General features: G+C 43.9%; 1 protein-coding gene across 1 annotated transcript in view; it reads right to left on the bottom strand.

Annotated features, from left to right (window-relative positions):
- Positions 1-15,490, bottom strand: part of PKD2L1 (polycystin 2 like 1, transient receptor potential cation channel) — an 84,064-nt gene that overhangs the window by 38,383 nt on the left and 30,191 nt on the right. The window contains exon 2 of the mRNA XM_069071297.1: positions 12,447-12,546. The gene's annotated coding sequence lies outside the window, so the exon portion shown is untranslated. The remainder of the gene's footprint in view (positions 1-12,446; positions 12,547-15,490) is intronic.

The following is a 15,490-nucleotide window of genomic DNA, read 5'->3' on the forward strand; positions in this document are numbered from 1 at the left end:
TATAGACAAAGATTAAGAGATTTCGGGTCGTAGTAACAGAGCTATCACAGCCTAGAAATGCTTTTGAGGTCCCTAACACATTTTAGATTTTCCAACTATCAATTGAGATCCTCCCAGTAGGGATGCCGCCCAAGGGATTATTTGTAAGTATGTAGCAGAATGTCTCTCTAAATCCCCAAGAGTCAACCACCCATCTAGAAAGTAGCAAATGGAAATAGACTATCATCTTGGAAATGCTAAGGGTAAGGTGACATTGTAACAGCAGAAACTTTTGTTCTGATACAGAGTATTGACAAAAGATCTGTAGAGGATGATAATGCTACAGTCAGAAGATCTGTAGAGGATGATAATGCTACAGTCAGTCTTTAGTGGGAGGGGGGAAGGTTGGAAACGGGGGCATGTAAGGTGTGGAATTCCCCTGGCTGGGGAACCCTGTACCTCCCCCATAACTGTGGAGTGTTTGATACCAAAGGAAGAGGATCCAGATTGATTAAACTCCGATAGTCATTATAATTAGACTCTGATAATGATTATTGGAGTTTAATCAATTATTATGAACACTTACAAACAAGGGCAATCTGGGGTGGCTACCAGTAGATCCCCCCTCAAAAAAATTCCCATGGTAATTATAGAAATCAGATGAAGGAAGGAGGAGTCATACATAGGGTGCTTCACTGTGGATTGATGGATATGTTGGATTTTTCTGCTTAGTTAAGATTTTGGCTAATGATTTAGTTTATACTTAGTATTGAACCCAGTTCCCAGACATCCAGGTGTTTACCCAGAGCTGTTGGATAAATGCCCAGGCACTAAAGGTTGGGTACTAGTCATGTACTGGTCATGTGCTGGTCATAGTATCTAAGTTATGACAGTGTCCGAATTATGATTCATTATCTAAGTTATGATTATAAACAGGTCACCATGTCCAGGCTTCCACCTTTCACAGAGTTTAAGTAAATGATTTTTCACTTTTTACTGTGTATTATGGCTTTTCCCTAATCAGGACCCCACAGAGCCCTTATTCCACCTGTCATAGAAATATCCCTAAGTGGAGAAGGCTATTCACAGTGGGATGAAAGCATCCCCCAAGATCATCTAGTTCCCTGTGCTTAGATCTATGTTCACCAAGCAGCCCCTGGCTCTGACAAATTCTAAATGGACTCAATAAAAGAGTTGGGAATACTTAGCCTGGAGAGAAGACCCCAGTCTAGAAGCCTCAGGGGGACTTCAAGTATTTAAAGATCTATCACAAGGAAGAAAGAAAAACCTTGTCCCAACTGGCTCTAGAGGGTGGAACCAAGAGCTATAGGTGGAAGAAAATAAAAGATATTTAGGCTTAATGTCAGGAAAAACTTCCTAATTATTATAGTTTTCTCAAAGTGGAATGGGCTGCTCTGGGGGGGAGGGGCCTCATTTTCTTGTAAGTCTTTAAGCCAAGGAGGGATGATAACTTGTTCCTTTTAGATATAGATTGGACTCAGTGTCCTTTGAAGTGTCTTCCAGATCTCAAATTACATGATCATGTGATTCATCAGGTGGGAGTCTCTTGGACAGCAGTCCTCCAAAGTCAGACTGTGTCTCCCATCTCTCTGCAGACCAAAATTTCCTCATGGCTCCCCATCCACTGAACTCATTAATCATATCAGACAATTATTTTGACAGCCACATAATTCTATATTGTATAAAGGTGAGGGAGGGAAAGAGAGTCATAAGTAATAACAATGGTGGTAAAGCAATTGAAGAAGAAATCAGGAAACAAGTGCCTAATCTACCTGAGAAGGAGAATAAAATTATCTTGTTCCCCTAAGCTTTACCATTTCACATGGTAAGGAGGGACCTGGAATAAGCCTCAGTTTATTGAATCAGTTTAGTGAAGTCTCCGTTAGACAGTGCAGTGGACAGTGCTGGGCCTGAAGTCAGAAAAACTCATCTTCCTGAGTTCAAATCAGGGCTCAGACACTTCTTAGCTGTGTGGCTCTGGGCAAGTCACTTAATTCTGCTTCAGTTTCCTCGTCTGTAAAATGAGCCTAGAGAAGATCACAAACTACTCCAGTATCTTTGCCAAGGAAACTCCAAATGGGGTCACAAAGAGTTGGACTCGACTGAAAACAATTGAACAACAGCAATAGTTTATTGAATTCCCAGTTTATTGAAGATATGAGCTTTAAGCTAATCTCTTTAATAGTCAAGGTATGTGTTGGGAGAGGAGAGAGAAAAACTCTCCAACTGCCCTGTAATCTCATGGGCTATCTCAGATTTTAATCTGGGGGAAGGACAATTCTCTTTCCTGAATCCTAGGATCTTGTATCTGACACTTGTAGGGTCTCAGAGAAAGGAGGGATGGAGGGGCATCAGGGGAATTCAGAAGTTACCTCATCCTGCCCACTCCCTTCTTCCCAGATGACAAAACAGAGAATGAAGTCTTCCCTTCAGTCTCCCCCCTCCAGAAGCACCCCCTCCCCCACACCAAATAGTCCCAGACAATCAAGTTCAAAGACATCACCAAGCTTGTGAACTCTGAGGAGAGTGCCTGCTGAAGTCTCCCATCTCCATAGCAGAACTACGACTGGAGATGCCAGACTATTGATCTTTGATTTGGAGTTGGCTCCTAACCCTGCTACCCAGGAGATCTTGGGCAGTTCAGTGTATAACATCACCACCTCTTCTGGCCTAGTTTCCTTTTCTGAGGGTATTAGGCCAGATAATTTCTATTGTCTCCTCCAGCTCAGAATCTATGATTTAATATGATCAAGATAAAACTGAGGTTTTTTTAATCTGAGCCAGGGGACCAGGGAACATAGAACCAAGAGTCAGAAAGTCCCAGGCCATCACTTATTCCTAATGTAAGGGTAGGTAAGTCATCCCCACCCCACCCTCACCCCCAGGCTCCATTTTCTTATCTGCAAAATGAACTGTATTTCCATTTCAAGGTTGCAGTGAGGAAAGCACTTTAAATTTGTAATTTGCTATAGAAATTAGTGTGGTCCCCCGAAGAATAATAGTCACTGCCTTCAGCAACTCATTCATAGGTGGACCTCCATCCTCTGTCCCCTCTCTGAAAGAGGAAAGTCACTATTAAGGACAGGGCTGCTCACCCCTATCTCACTGCAAGGTCCATAACCTGGATGTCTTCATGGCTGTCCAGTCAGGGAAGAAGGAACTAAGTATTTTTCAAGTGACTTGCCTTAGAGTCACACAGCTTGTGAGTGCCTGAGGTCAAATATGAACTCAGCTTCCAGACTTCAGGACCAGCAATCTATCCACTGAGCCCCCTAGCGACCAAGGTAGGAAAAATTTCCTAACAGCGTTCAAAAGTAAAAGGGAATGGGCTGCCTTCAGAGGTGGTGGGGCCTACCTGATCAAGCCAATCAGTGTAAGTGCCTGCTAGCAGCCAAGTATACAAAAACAAAACTTGCTGTCAAGGACCTTACATTCTACTGATCAAGTGAGATAATAGAAAAAAGCACTTTGAAAGCTTTCCAGTATTGCATGTTGGGCATTATTATTGTTAATTATTCATGGGAGACAACATGGGCATAGTTAAGTATATGCGAAATCAATGGCAGTTTGGTGAGAGGGAACCAGGGACTGGCATCATGTAGATGGTACCTCTTGAGCTGGGTGTTAAAGGGGACAAGAGCTACTAGGAGGCAGAGGGGAGGAGGGGGGTACATTCCAAACATGGGCAGGCGGGGGAGGTACAGCCAACATGAATGTATGAAGGAACCATGAGAAGGCCAGTTTGACTGAACTTTAGAATGTAAGCCCTTGTAAAGGTGGGCTGGGAGTTCACAATTCAATTCACTTAGCATTTACTACATACCAGACTCTACCTGAGACCTTAAAAATACAAACATAAAATAGCCCCTGCCCTCTTCTATGTTGTGCTGAGCTGTCCTGGTGTTCACATTCAATGCTGCAGCTGTTCTCAGGGCATCTCCGTTGAAAAGAGACTCACGACCTTAAAAGAGGAGCCGCGGAGGGTATGAAAAGGCACAACAGATGCGGAATGAGGAGGGGAGAGTTGTTTTGTTTTGTAGTGACATGGAATATTTGCCTGAGAATTGTGCAAAGCTCTACCTGTCTCATTGACTTAGAGTTTAGGGAAGGCACTATTTTTCTGCCCAGCATCCTGGTGTCATGGATTAGGAATCTGAGGGATTGAGTTCCAAACCTTGCTCTTTACTTACTACCTATATGACCTTGAGAGGTCACATCTTTTTGGGCCTCGGTTTCCCCGTTTGTCAAAATTCAGTGGTTGGCCTCGATCAGCTTCTAGTTTACCACCGATGCAGTGAGGATAGCGTGGACACCAGATGGCGCCCTTTCTCTAGTCTGACCCCATTTGGTTTGGCGCTGACAGTAGAGCTGCCGTGGCACTACCCACAGAATGACCACCAGATGGCAGCAGTGCTCACTCAGCTGTCATTGGAGACAGCTTTGCAGAAACCAAAGGAATGGGGAGGCAGGTCCTCCTCTAACCAAATCCCCTTAACAAGCTATTTTTCTCCCTTGTCACCTGGTCTCTGCTGTCCTCTCAGTCCAGCCCTGGGTCTAAAAGTGGAAAATTATCTGGCATCTAATTTAAAAACTTTCAAACCCCAGCTGACTCACATCGTTTCCTAAAGCACAGGTCAGACTATATCACCTTCCTATGCAAGATACTCCCTATTTTTTCCAGGATCAAATATAAAATCCTCTGCCTCTTAAGGCTAGCTAAATGGTAGAGTGAAGAAAGCTGGACCTGGAGTCAGAGAGACCTGAATTCAAATGTGTCCTCAGACACTTACTAACTGTATGACCCTGGGAAAGTCACTTTACCTCTGTTTGCCTCCGTTTTTTCAACCATAAAATGGGGATGATAACAGCACCAACCTCATAGGGTTGTTGGAAGATCAAATGAAATAATATTTGTAAAATGCTTAGCAGACAGTAGTGCTATGTCCACACTTATTGCCTTCCCCTTCCCCTTCATAACTCACCCTACCTTTCCAATCTTCTTCCTACGCACTCTCCTTTGGATCCTTAAAGATCCAGTATCACTGGCTTCCTCAATGTTTCTCCTTCAAGTCACTCCATCTGGCTAGTGTGCATTTTCATTGGCTGTCTCTCCTTCCTTCACCACGCAGCTTCCTTCAAGTCTGCTAAAATCCCACCTTCATCCAGAAGCCTTTCCCAGCCTTCCTAAATGCTAGTGCCTTCCCTCAGTTGATTATCTCCAAAGAATCCTGTATATTTCTTGCTTATATATAGTTATTTACATGTTATCTACCACATTAGATTGTAATCTCTTTAAGGATGGAAATTATTTTGACCTTCCTTTGCCTCCCAGTGTCTAGCACAAAGCCTGTACTTAGTAGGTGAAAGAGAAATGTTTTATTGCACAACTCTAGGTCTGTTCCTCTGTCCAAGAGGAACCATCAACACCAGCAAAGGGGGACAGTTCAGGCAGAAAGTAGGAGAGAAGATTGTTCAGATCAGTCTCCCCCTGGAGCCTGAACCACCTATACCTGGTAACCTGGTGAAAGGTCTTGTCTCCTGTTCTACATCATACTCACTGTCCTTCAGCCAAAGCTCAGTGCCTCCTCTATGTCTGTTTCCTGACTAAATCCCTGCTAGGCAGAAGGAAAGGTTAATAACCAGTCTTGAGCCATAGGATGGTGTCAGCTTCCCTGGCTGTAGGCCTTCTCATTTTGGGACCTAGAAATTGTGCCAGATATAGAACAAGTCTCTAATGAGACCAGATTATGTCCTATCACATCCAGATCCCAAAAAACTTAACAGCCCCTGGAGAACTATATCCTAATCCAGCCAAAATCTTACACTCCTTTCCCTTAACCACATGGGACTTGTAATCTAGCCAGCAAGACTCCAACCCCTTCTCTTCTTCGGCCTGGAAAAGAACAGAGCCACACCCTGTCTCCTTCCCACAGATGTCATAGTAGAAATCATGGTTTCACATCATAGCTTCTCCCCTTGTGGATTCCTGTGGTCTTCCAAAGCCCAGGAAGGGGCCAAAGCCAACAGGCCCACCCTGCCTAACTGGTGGCCTTACTGCAGACAGAAGAGGGAAAGGATGGACAGGGTCCGGGAGGGGGAAGTCGAGAAAGAGGAAACTGGGCCTGTTAGGGAAGGAGCATGGAGATAGAGAAATGAAGGGTTCACTGGGATTGGACATAGATCCCCAGGAATGTGGGGAAATGGGTTCAAATCTGACCAAAATGGTACAAAACTCATCAGCAATCGGAGGAAAGGGGTCAGGGTCTGGCTGGGATGGGATACAGATCCCTGGGAACTAGTAAGGTGGTTAATGGTCTAACAGGGCTGGCACACAGAGACCTAGGATAAGACAGTCGCCGTTTCCCAATTGGGCACTTGGAGGTCATTTAGTCAATCATTAAACATTTGTTAGTGATGGTCTTCTTCCAGAATGAGAGACAAACAATAACAACAACAACATGCACTTGTTATGTTCCTGAAGTGGAGCTGAGTGTCAGGAATACAAAGGGAGGCAAAAACAGTGTCTGCCCTCCAGGAACTCACAGCCCAATAGAAAAGTCAAACATCTAAATAATGACATCAGTACAAGATACGTAGAAAATAAATGGAAGGAGCCCTTAGAAGGGCTTCCCAGCTCTAATTCTAGCAACTGGGGAATGAGAACTGCCCTGCCCTCATGGAGGGTATCTCCCCAAGAGAGAGAGCAACTCAGAAATACCCTCCACCTAGATCTCTGACTGGGAGATCCAGTCTTTTCTTTAAAACCTCCAGGGATGTGGGGGGATGATAGAAAACGAGCACCGTTCTACTTAGGATGGAACACCTCTCCTGAGGGTCATAGGCAGGAGTCAGAATATGATTGGGATGAGACATAGACTCCCAAGCATTGAAGTGAAGGTGACAGGATGTAGTTGAAATGAGGCACAGTCTCCAGGAAATTAACAGGAATCATATTCACTGATGAGACGTGGCATCTTATGGAGAAAAATGAATAAGTTAGGGTTTGTCTTGGGTAGGACACAGTCCATTCCCCATGGATTTGCAAAGAAAGGGGTCAAGGTCTGACTTAGATCGGTTACAACTCTCCAGAAAATAAAAAAAAAAAAAACAGAAGGATTTGGGATTCCATTGGAGTGGGACGCAGTTCACCAAGGTTTCAGGAAATTTCACAAATGCATAAACACATTTTAAAAACCTACACTTGTCACAATGACTGTAAGGGATGAGGAGTACAAGAATAAAATAATATACAGTCTATGAGTAAGCTCTCAAGGAATTTGCCTTCTAATAAAGATGTCAGACAAACAAGGCCAGAAGATTACAGATACAGAAACACACACAGAACACACACACACACACACACACACACACACACACACAATCCACAGCGAAACCGTAAGTCAAGAGTTTATAAAGCCCCAAATATACAGATAGATCTTAGCTGAGCACTGTGGGGCACATAAGAGGAGAGGCTATATTCATTGGTTGATGGATTACTCTTTTTGCCCTTATAGTATACTTAGGGAGAGAAGACTCACACAAGGAATGATGAGAGAAAAAGAGACCCAGCTCCCTAGCGAATGAAGAAGACACGTATGATTTGGAATTGGCCACAAGTCTCCATGGGTTGAGAGGAAAGGACCAGGACCTGCCTGGGATAGGACCTAGCTCTCTAGAGCTGGGGTGAAGAAATTAGGTTCATAATGGGATAGGAAAAAACTTCCCAGTTTTGGGTGGGGGGGAGTCTTGGATTTGTAGTCAAAGCACTTGGATTCGTGTCCAACACTGAATGCTTCCTTGACAGTCAGGGATGTAATAGGGGAAACACTGGATTTTGAGTTAGAGGATTTGGGTTTGAATCCCCACTGTTACTTAATAGCTCTGTGACTTTGGGCAAGTCATCTGCCTTTTCTGGGCCCCAGCTTTCTCATCTATAAAATTAGGAAGTTAAGTCACAATCCAGAGGACTAATGATGAAACACTCTACCTACCTCCTGATAGAGGGCTGATGGACTCAAAGTGCAGATTGAGACACATTTAGAGGGGATACAGCCAATTTTTTAATTCACTGTGCTTGACTCGTCATGTTTGTTACACGGTTTTTGTTTTTCTTGCTTTCTCAATGAGGGGTGGAGGTGGGAGGGAGAAAAGGTGGAAATTTTACTTGAAATTTAATGTAAAAAGATCCAAAATAAATAAAATGAAAGGGTCATCTCTGTCCAGGTAGTATGACTTCTAGACTTTGATTGAGTCGAATGGATCATAGCTGCCCAGGAATTAGGAGAAAGAGAGAGACAGAGAGAGACAGAGACAGAGAGAGAACACACACACACACACACACACACATATATATAAAACACCTCCCTCATGTATATGTATGTTATAGAAATATGAAATCTCTGTGATACTGGGTACATAAGCTATATAGGGATATATGGTGGGCCAAGTCCGATCACAACACCAACCTGGGCTCTAGCTCAAGGCAATGAAAGCTAGAGGGTCCTAGATGACTGGGAGGAGGGGTAGAGGTGGTTGCTCAGATTTGGTCCACTCATTTTTCTTGCCTTGGTCTCAGCTGGAAGACAGGCCTGGGACGGTACCAATATGAATTAGTGTCTGTAGTTACAGTTAGTAAGAGGTGAAGAAATGGATTTCTGCGACTGAGTATGTAGCAAGGAGACTGGGCCATAGGCTCCAGCTGCTCTGGCATCCCAAACACTGAAAGTCCTGGGAAAAGAAGGCAAAGTAAGTCTAGACTCAGGGTCTAGGCCACTCAAGAGTATAGACTGCTGAAGAAACAGCCTGGAAACCAGCCCAGAATGACCTGATTCAACACCAAGGAGAGACAGGGCCAGAGCAAAAGAAAGAATGCTGTTTCTTCCTAGTTTCCTTGGACAGCTTTGACCTTGCATGATGTCCAGGTTGGGGAAGGAAGGAAGACTACTGAATGAGCCACCCCTAAGCCATGGTGAATTGACTGATTTGCCTAGGTAGGCCAGAACACATGACCAGGTTTCCAGGGAGTGAAAAGCCTATAAGGTCAGATCTGTTCTGGAAAAGAAACCTGTGTTCCCCACCAAGAGAAAGAAAGCATTCTAATCTATAAAATGGCATGGCTCAGTGGGAAAAGCACTGGCTGTCCAGTCCAAGGCTCTGGATTCAAATTTTGTCACTGTTCTTTACTGCCTATGGGACCTTAGGCAAGTTGTTTTAACCTCTCTATAAATCAATAAAATTAGAGAGTTGGACAAGATGATCTCTGAGGTCTCTTCTAGAAGTAGACCTAGGGTCCTATAATTTCTGGTCATCTCTCTGCCATCCCCAAGTTTTCTCTCTGCCCTCTTCCCCTCAGATTACCTCCCAGTGTATATTGCACTCATTCCTGTCTCTTTTCCTTTTTTTTGGAACCCCAACCTTTCCCATGGTCCTTTTCTCACCAACCCAAGTCATATTTCTCTTTCAAGACCCACCTCTTTCCCTACCTCCTCCTATATGCCTTCTCAGACTACACAAGACTGTTACAATCCACGTTACACACACTCATGCTTAATCAAAAGGAAGAGTCAATAATAAAAGTGAAATTTCATTCATCACAGACTCTATTTGCCTAGAATATAGAGATTTGAGTAGATAACCTCAATGTATCTAAATATACAGAACAATATATTTACTTATCTGCATATAGGTTGTTTCTACAGGTAAAATATAAACTCCTTCAGGACAGGGGATGTTTTCTGTATTTCTGTTTGTTTGTTTTTGTGTTGTTCACATAATTTTGAACTGAATTGAAACCAGAGTTTCAGGAGGGAAACTCAAACCACATTTCAGTTCTGAGATAATGAATTTAGAATCAGAGGACTGGAAAGGCCCCCAAGGCTATCTAATCTAGTCTGAAGTTGACAAAGAATGGTTTCTGCATTGTCCTGACAAATAGTCCCACATCCTCCATTTGAGGATGGCCAGAGATGGAAAACCTGCTGGAGGGATTACATTCCATTTTCAAATTCCTCTGTTAGGAAATTTTTCCTTCTACAAAGCTGAAATCTTCCTCTCTGCAGTTTCTACCCATTGTTCTCAAATTCTTCCCCCTTGGACCAAGCAAAACAATTCCAATCTCTCTTCCACAGGACAGACTCTCAAAGACTGGAAGATAGCTTTCTTGTCTTATTTTCTCCAGAATGATTATTGCTATTTTTTTAGCTGATCCTGTAATGGAATGGTCTCCAGTGTTCTGATTCACCATCCTCTTATCCTTCTACTGGGCAGGCTCTTGTAGGCGACTTTCAGTTTGACAGCGCCCTTCTTAAGATGTGGCAATCACTTCTCATGTTCTGGATATTATAGTCCCCTAGTGAAGCCTAAAATTAAATTAGCTTTTGTCATAATTTCATAATCTTGACTCATATTGAACCTCCCTCCCGTCTACCCAAACACCCAAACTATTTTTGCAGAAATTCTCATCTAGCTATGAGAAGCTGATTCCTTAAGCCCAGGAGTGGAACTTTTTACACTATCTCCATGAGAAGATTTCCTCATATGCACCTCTGGCTGTCTCCCCCACCATTGCCACCAGCTCCTTTCATGAATAGTTTTGGTCCTTATGGCTTTCCCCAGACTTCATGAGGCTCCTAGGGGAGAATAGGGCCCAGTGAGGGTCTCAGCAAACACTCATTGAGTGGTCAGTGAATTGAAAACTCATGTAGGTATTTTGGGGTCATGGGTAAGAAAGTTCCAGAGAGCAGAGTTTGGAACTCAGGGGTCCTAGCCGGAAAAAATCTCCCGTAGGGGAAACAAGTGAGTTAGTCCTTGGGCTCCCCCTACCCTCCGCCAGCCTAATGTTAGCTGCCCTTTGGAGCTCCCAGCACGGGTTACTGTGATGATCTGAGTTTGTAAAGGAGGGTAAAGGTAGAAAGAGGTTAGTTACTACAGGGCAACATAATTCAGAATGACCTCACCCTTCGCCTGGAGGAAGCCTGGAACAGAGCAAGGAGCAGCCAGAGCTTGGCAATCAGACGACTTCGTTTCACATCCTGCCTCTGATACCAGCTGATCTTCATCGTGCAAGTCATTTGATACTCCTGAGTCTCAGTTTCCTCACACAGAAAATGAGGGGATGGGACTAGAAGACTGCCATGGCCCATTCCAGTTCTATGATAGGAGTCCGACCAGTGGAAGAAGTGTATCAGGAAGAAGGGTTAGAGCAAGGATTGGGATCCCAATCCAAGACTGGAGTCAAGGAGTCCTGGATTCTGTGCCTGTAGGCAGGATAGGGAGGCGTGAGTCCATAATAATTCTGGATGAGGGAGCCTCCTCAGAGTGCTTCTCATTTTAGGAAGCAGGTCAACAGAGGGGAGATTGTTTGGTCCTTAGGTGCCTACCCCAATGGCCATACATTTTGGAACTCCTATCCATGTTAGAGGAAGATGGAGGTGCACAAACTTTCCTCACCTTTCATGTCAACTCCCAGGAAGCTATTCTGTGTGCTCATAGTCTTCCCAGGCAGGAAATCAGAAATCATCTTGCTGAGGGCACATAGTAATAACTTAATAATTCAGTTCAATTCAATTGACAATTGACTGACTGACAGACCAGCTGCCTGCCTGCCTGCCTTGGTAACTGCCTCCTGTCATAGATGTATATTTAATAACTACCCTGCTCCTATGAAGTACTGTGTCTCTTCTGTGCACCCCTGGGAAACTCATACCTCAGGCCCCACTAACTCAACACCAGCCAACATACACTTTTGGAACTAGAAAATATATAATAGCAGATTTGGAACCTAACAAAAATTCATACAATATTTAAAAAGCACAGGCTTCTCATCCTAAGGCAATTATAGAAAGATTAACACTTCTTTATCAAAGAAGAAGAAGAGAGTTGTTAAAGGTTTGCAGGGCAGCTGATGAATGGGTTCAATAATGCAGAGGCATTTCTGGAACGAACAAACCACTAAGCCCCAGGAAAGGCTGATGAGGGAAAGGTATATACCAATGGATATGTCATGTGGCTGAAAGTAGTTAGCTGTCAGATGGAGTCCATGAAATAGCTGAGATCCAAACATGGAATCAAAAGGCCCTTTAAAGGCAACATCCATCTGAACTCTTCCAATAATATGTTGACAAAACAGTATTGAGCAAATAAATGATTTAGTCATGTTTTTGTTTTGTTTAATCATGGGGATTTGATGAAGGAGTTTATGATGGCAATTTAGGATCAGGTCACAACCACCAGAAGTGATAGGGGATTATCCTTAAGAAGTCTACACTTATTGATAATGTAGATGACTCAAGGAAATAGTAGAAACCATGCAATGCATAGATGTAGGTCACAAAAATGTAGCACCTAGCAAACACTAGAAAAAAGTATTGAGGTGGCTAGAATTATACATGTGAAGATCACTATCTTTGAGAAGCACACAACAAATCCCCCATATTACAAATACAAACCTCAAATTTTCCTTGAGAATTCAATGAATAAGATGTCCTGAATCCAGAGTATTATTACAGACCAAGTTGTCTCCCACAATCACCCAGATATCACATGGATCTATAAAAATGGAAGAATAGTGTTTTAAATAGGTATGGTCAAACCAAATGATCATCATCTCTTAGCAATCAAAAACTTTTCAATTCTAGAGACCTAGTGAAAGAAATTCAAACCGTGTGGGAAGAGGATGAAATGCCTCTCATCCCATCATCCCATCTGCAATGGGAGCTGTCCTCAAGATGAATCTACAGAAGATAAGTTAGTTTATATCCCAATCCTTGAGCAGTTATTTTCATCATCACCACAATATTTCATAAAACATGTTGAAAAAAATAAAATCAGGATAGTGACTTGTTCTAGGACTGTATCTCAATTCCATGAAAAAGATGAGATGAAGGAAATAATCATAGTTGACATTAATAGTGTTTTAAGGTTTACAAAGTGCTATATACAAGTTTTTCACTTGATACTCACAACTTTGGTGATCTAGGTACTACTTGATGTAGTTCAATTCAGTAAAGAAGCAAAACTTCCCCAAATGAAATAGTCCCTACCCTCAAGGGGCTTACATTCTACTAGAGGTTAACCACACAGAGACATAAATATAAAATGTATAAGTGAATACAGAGTAATGGGGGGGGGGGCAAATGAGAAAAGCAGGAAAAGCCTTTCACAGGAAGTGATCTGAGCCTTGAAAGGAGATAGCCGATCAATAAACATTTATTAAGCACCTACTACATATACTAGGAACTGTGATATATTCCAGGTCATGACGAGGAAGAGAATTCTGGGTAAAGGCAGGAAGCTGGAAGATAGAATGCCTTGTATAGGGAACAATAGCAAAAAAGCCAATATTCTGGACCAGGCCCAGTTGAGGTCGATCCAAGGATTCAGAATCGGGATCAGAATCTATAAAATATTCACGGGCCATAAAATTCAATTTAAAAAATTTACTTACAACAAGAAGAATACTTGTCTCTAATTCAAATAGATATTGCACCCCTGCTTAGCAGGTCTCTACATTCCCCAGGGCAGGGAAAAGGGAATTCACCAAAGCTCAAATCAGCTCCCCAAAGTCTAGGCTTTTTATACCTCGGCCAGCAAGAAAGGAATGTTAATGAACCAAACCCTAGTCTGAGATTCCAGTACTCCCCACGATTGGCTCTTTGCCTTAAAAGGACCCTCCCCCCAAGCCTACATAAAAAAAGTTTGGCTACAACATAGAGCGTGTGAGGGGGAAGGTTATTATTCCCATTTTATAGATGAAGAAACCGAAGTTCAAAGACAAGTTAAGTGATTTGCCCATGGTCTCACAACTTATATGTTAAAAGCAGTTCACACCTGTAAACTATAACTGCCCTGGATCTTAGAAACACTTGTAGGGACTGGTCTCTCTGGCCCAGGAAGCCCAACTAGCAGCATCCTCCCTGGCCACAAGGGCACTGATGTCCTCTGCCCCAGGGTCCCTCAGGAGAGGATCTCAAACTACTGCCTTCCCAGGGTAGGAAGCTTAAGAGGCTGGGTGGAAGCCACCACTGGGAAAGGGTCTAGCTGGAAACTAGGAAACTTAAGCCGGTTTCTTCTGTGAGATCCTAGATGTGTTTGCAGGTAGAGAGAGGCTGCCCAACCCAAAACTCTCCTGTCTCTTTCTCTTCCTATCTGTCCATCAGTCAGTCAGTCAGTCTGTCTATATGTGACTGAAGCTCAGGGAAGATTCCAAGGACATGATAAAACCTGATCCCTTCTCTCTGTGATGAGGCCCCTGGTTAGCTTGGGAGTCATAAAGGTCTTAATATAGGGTATTAAGCTGCCAGTCCCATGGGAGAGCCCCATAGTGAAGATTTGAGCTGACTCTGTGTGTGTCTGTGTGCATGTGGGCAGAGGGCACTGGTCTTGAGCCCTGATACCATGGGAAGTAAGGATGGGTAAGCACATGAACTCACCAGGAAGAGGGAACACAGGACAATGTGTCCTGGCAGTCTCTCTATTTGTACAGGGTGATAGATTAGTGTTAGGACCCTGGAGAGGATATAGGGGGTGGGGGTGAGGGCAGGGAGAAGGCTGCACACTACTGCAGAGATATTACCTGGAAACATCCCAGACTCCTGAGGGTGACAGCAGGGGAAGTTGAAACTGGTCTCATTTCAGAGGAGTGGAGAAAAAAGAAAAGAATGAGTTGGTGATAGGGGTAGGTCTAGAGAGGGAACTCCCGGCCTGGGCCTTTTCTGACAAGGATTAAGAGCCTGCTAGCTGTGCTTCACTAAGAGCTTACAATACCCCTGAGAGGTGAGAATTATTATCCCACCTCTGAGATGGAAACTTAAAGCTCTGAGAAGTTAAGGTGACTTGTCCAGGCTCAAAGCTGGTATTCTTACCCCAAGTATCTCCAGACTCCAATGCCAATGCTCTTCTTGGAACACTCCTAGCCTCACAAAGCCCTGTTCTTCTGACTTTCTGAATGTCTCCCAAGCCTTCCTTTCCAAAGCTGGGAGCCTCACCAGCCCCTGCACCCTCCCACCCTCCAAATAGCCTCCATGAGACAAGAAGAAAGGTGGGCAGTGGACAGAGGCTGTGCAGAGTCAAACCGTGTAGGAGCAGTCTGAGATTCTCTGGCTCTGAAAGTAAAGGTCAAAAGATGGCTGTGATGTCAGATGGTGTGTCTTCAGCAAAAGCAGATACAGGCAACAGAATTTACTACTGGCCCCAGGAGCCCTGGCTAAGCAGCCAGAGCCCAGGGGAGGTACCGGTCATTCTTCCTTGTATGTTGTTGGCCAGGCCTGAGCTGGGGCCAGGTGCCAGATGTGGCAACCCAGGGCATTCACTGCCAAGCGTGAGTCATTACCACGAGAGGCCAGGAGGAGAACAGAAACAAACCCCCTCAGTCTAACCTTTGGCTATCTCAGGCCGGGAGAAGAGGGAACCCCAGTCATTCAGGTCACAGATGGCTGGAGGCGTCTACTGCCCCTTCTCAGGTCTATGCAGGGTGAGAACCCCACCACTACTA

This window comes from Petaurus breviceps, unplaced genomic scaffold (genome assembly GCF_028583685.1).
Source record: "Petaurus breviceps papuanus isolate PSGF00001 unplaced genomic scaffold, PetGlider_PUasm1.0 90825, whole genome shotgun sequence".
NCBI classification, from domain to species: Eukaryota; Metazoa; Chordata; class Mammalia; order Diprotodontia; family Petauridae; genus Petaurus; species Petaurus breviceps.